We start from the raw sequence: 4,368 nt of genomic DNA on the forward strand, positions 1-4,368 counted from the left end.
ACTTGAAGAGGGATTATTGGTTGCCTTGTATGAAGAGAGATGTGGCATGGGTAGTCAAGAGATGCTTGACTTGTCGTCAAGTCAAGGCAGAGCACCGGCATCCTCATGGACTGTTTCAGCCTCTAGAGATTCCCCTGTGGAAGTGGGAATATATTTCCATGGATTTTATTACCAAATTACTGAGGACCGTGTGAGGTATCGATGTGATATGGGTGATTGTAGACCGGTTTACGAAAAGTGCTCACTTTCTGGCTATAAGTGAGAGCTTTTATGCGGAGAAATTGGCCAAGATCTACGTTCGAAATGTGGTGGCACGACATAGAGTGCCAACATTGATAGTTTCAAATCTGGATGTGCATTTTACTTCCAGGTTCTTGAAGAAATTTCATGAGAAGTTAGGTACCTGATTGCATTTTAGTACCGCATATCACCCACAAACAGACGGGCAGAGCAAGCGGATGATTCAGATGCTTGAGGACATGCTTGACTCAAAAGTACTCTAGAATCATAAAGTCTCAAATTTTAAGACTTTGGACTTCCAAAAGTTCGTCTTAATCCATTAAGACCTCCTACAAAGAACAAGGAACTAAACTAGCTAAAGGGACCTCAATTTTATGTCTTAGGACCCATCCTAGGGTCTGAAAGGACAACCCAACATATCCAACACAAAGAATGCATATCAATGGGACTTCGGGGACAAGAATAACACCATAAAGCTACCAAGATGAGATCCAAACAAACCAAGCATAAAGGTGGTATCTTTTTACCTTCTGGAGCTTCTTAATGAAGTGATGATCCAAGATCTACTAGCTTGCTTCACTCTCCAAGCACCTTGATGCAACTTCTTCTTCTTCTTCAACCATATAAGAAACACACTCTTAGCTCAAACACACGCACACAGACACTAGAGAAGTTCGGGTTTTCCAAAAACGATTCCAGAACTTGGAGGCTGAAAAGATGGGGGTATAGGGTCCATAAAGATGCTTAAATGCTCCACAAACCCTAAAATTTAGGGTTTTCATCCGGACATACATAGCACAGCATACATATATGTACACCCAGCGTATATATATGTACACCCAGCGTACTAGGGCATGCCCTAGTATGCTTAGCGTACCTACATGTACGCCTAGTGTACTACTCATGCTCCCAAGAAATTACCAATTTGCCACTAGGGCTAATTCCAACCAACTTAAGGGCCAAAATGACAAATTTAAATTACCGAATGAAGGATTTGAACAAGCTATTCTTCCATATTTTGGTTCCTTTACTCACACCTCCACCATAGACTCTCCTCCAATCGAGGATCTCTCTCTTGCTGATAACTCATCTCCCACCAATGACTCTCCTCAAACCGATAACCCTCCCATAATTGATTCTTTGTCTTCCACTGCTACTCCTGCTACCAACACATCTTCTCTCAACGAGGAATCTCACACCAAACCCTCCCTATGTCGTTCTGATGTTATTTGCAATAATAATCTTCAACCTAATCTCACCGTCCTAGGATGACTCATACCAAACATGGAGTTAAAAAACAACTCCAAAAACTCAATCTTCATGTAACTCCTCCTCCCCTCTACCCGCCACCTATTTACATGCATTTAAAGATCCTAACTTGCTAAAATCAATGAAAGAGGGGTATTCTGCTCTTATCTCCAACAACATGTGGATTCTGGTTCCACGACCACCGGGTGCCAATGTTATTAATTGCATTTGGCTCTTTAAAAAGAAGCTTAATGCGGATGGATCTTTATCTATCTATAAGGTGCGACTTGTTGCTATGGTAGAAGCCAGAGACCCGAAATTGATTGTGACAAAACGTTCAGTCTGGTTGTCAAACCAACCACCATTTGCACTATTCTCAACATCGCGGTCACTCATAAATGGTTAATTCGACAACTTGATGTGAAGAATGCATTTCTCCATGGTCACTTACATGCAGCAGCCCCTGGGTTTCGATATCATTCCAAGCCAGATCATGTTTTTCTCCTTTAGAAATCCTTATATGGTCTCAAGCAAGCTTCACGTGCATGGTTTCAACGATTCACTATGTTTATTACCAGACTTGGTTTTACTAACAACAAGTGTGGTTCTTCTTTTTTCATTTACATGAAGGGGTCTCATATTGCATATTTGCTATTATATGTGGATGTCATTATTCTTACAGCGTCATCTCCGTTGCTTCTGTTAGATGTATTCTTTATGTTGTGAATTATATTGTATTTTATTATTTAGTGTTGCACATTTATTCTAGGACTTTTTGTTATGTAAGCCCTATACGATTGTATTTGTAGTATATATTTCATAATAGAATGCAATAGAAGTTATGGGAAATTATTGATGCTTACAAAGACAAAGTAGACCTGTTAAAAAATATATAGTTACCTTTATTCTTCTTATGTTACAAATCGTTAAAGGGTTGTAAAACATTGGTTGTCTAAATGAAAAAAATATGAAAATATTGATTGTTACAAGAATTTTACCAAAACAGGATATATATATATATATATATATATATATATATATATATATATATATATATATATATATATATATATATATATATATATATGGGAAAAGTGAATATACCCTTAAGGGTATATAAGCTTAGGTACCCAAACTCATAATAATACGTCGTTTTGTTTTATATATTCATTATAATATTGTTAAACTTCAATCATTAACTTGATTTATATTTAATATTTTTTAATTTTCACTATTATCTTCCTCTTACATCACATCTTTTTGTCGAACACTTCCTAGACTATATATATTATTGTTGAAAATGACAATTATGTAAGAGGAAGATAAATATGAAATTTATAAAAATCTTTGAAGTAATTCAAGTTAGAAGTTGAATTATAAGAACATTGGACAATTACAATGTCTATACATGATACAAAACGATGTAGTATGGTGAGATTGGATACCTAAGCTTATATACCCTTAAGGGTATGTATGTGTATATATATATATATATATATATATATATATATATATATATATATATATATATATATATATATATATATATATATATATATATATATAGGGTGAGGTTCAATAAAGAACCATAATTAACCACGGAACCAATCTTTTTTTTTCAGTTTTTAGAACTTATTTTTTAACAAAAAAAAAAACAGAAATTCATAATTTTTTATCCTTTTTTCCAATGATATAAAATTCGAATTTTTTTTACGTCAAATTCACAATGTGAATCTTTGAAAATTCACAACGTGAATCCGAAAAATATTTTTCACATTCACAATATTAATATATGAATTTAGATATTTTTAGATTTTTTTTTTCGATAAACAATAAACTCTAGAAATTTAAAAAAAAAAAAAAAAAAGTTTAGTTCCTTGAAGAACCAATAATTATGGTTCTCTATTGAACTTTTCCTATATATGAGTTTACTAACTTGTAAACATGCGACACCAAAATACCAAATCAAAACCAAAATGGTTTGCTAAGAATGAGTTAGTGATGTAAGCAAATCCAATCGTACACTTGTATATTTGTATGATTTAGCACATCATTATTGGCGTAGGTTACATTTTAGTTTTGCAAATCTTAACGTTATAAACAGCTGTATATATCTCTAAATATTATTATAGTTGTAAGGATTAAATATGTATATATGTATAATTGTATACACATATTGTTGTAATTGTAATAAAGAACCATTTTTCCTTAAGAATAGTACATTATGATTATTATGATAGAGTCTCTTCTACAGGACAAAAGTTGAGATGGCCGAGTTGGTCTAAGGCGCCAGATTAAGGTTCTGGTCCGAAAGGGCGTGGTTTCAAATCCCACTCTCAACAAATTTATTTATTCACATTTTTCCTTAACATCAGCATTAACAACATTTGCAACATAGTCATACAAACAATCAATTTTGTAATAAAAATCTGTATTAATTCATAATAGAAAATCAGAAACACTGGTTTAGCTTAATGTTTTGCTTGTACTAAATCATCTTATCAAATCACAATTGGGTTGGAGCAATAGTGGTCTAGTCGAAACGAATGAAATAAAAAAAAAAATCACCAATTCGAAACTGAACAAGAATAATAAAATAGGTAATGAGTTCTAATGTCCAAAAAACTAAATATTATATAATATTATTGGTTGTCAAAAATCAAAATATTCAACTAATTAACAAAAAAGAATATAAAAGATAAACATGATGATTTACAAAATGAACTAAAAAAACGCATTTGGCTCACGTTAAACAATACTCATAAAAACGAACTGTAACCACCACCAGGTACTCTCGAATTAAATTTGATAAATACCTTCAAAACATAGGCAAATGTTAAATCCAACATTCTGTGAACAAATAGCAAAATTTGTTAGATT

The 4,368-nt window shown here is 32.9% G+C and overlaps 1 non-coding gene across 1 annotated transcript; it reads left to right on the top strand.

The window, feature by feature from the left end:
- Positions 1 to 3,749: 3,749 nt before the first annotated feature.
- On the top strand, positions 3,750 to 3,830 carry TRNAL-AAG (transfer RNA leucine (anticodon AAG)). Its single transcript has one exon. It is a non-coding gene; the product is annotated as a tRNA-Leu (tRNA).
- Positions 3,831 to 4,368: the final 538 nt, after the last annotated feature.

The sequence above is a fragment of the Lactuca saligna genome, chromosome 8 (assembly GCF_052625555.1).
Source record: "Lactuca saligna cultivar CGN05327 chromosome 8, ASM5262555v1, whole genome shotgun sequence".
Lineage (NCBI taxonomy): Eukaryota > Viridiplantae > Streptophyta > Magnoliopsida > Asterales > Asteraceae > Lactuca > Lactuca saligna.